We start from the raw sequence: 261 nt of genomic DNA on the forward strand, positions 1-261 counted from the left end.
ACAAACCTCTACAATTTTTTTTCAGGGATATTCCAAGTCATGCAATACTTAGTTGTGTACTTTTTGTTTGTTTGTTTGTTTGTTTACAGAGGACTTTTTATTTCTATTTATTTATTTATTTATTTTTTATTATACTTTAAGTTGTAGAGTACATGTGCATAACTTGCAGGTTTGTTACATATGTATACTTGTGCCATGTTGGTGTGCTGCACCCATCAACTCGTCAGCACCCATCAATTCATCATTTATATCAGGTATAAC

The sequence above is a fragment of the Colobus angolensis genome, unplaced genomic scaffold, assembly GCF_000951035.1.
Source record: "Colobus angolensis palliatus isolate OR3802 unplaced genomic scaffold, Cang.pa_1.0 Scaffold269, whole genome shotgun sequence".
In the NCBI taxonomy this organism is placed as follows: Eukaryota; Metazoa; Chordata; class Mammalia; order Primates; family Cercopithecidae; genus Colobus; species Colobus angolensis.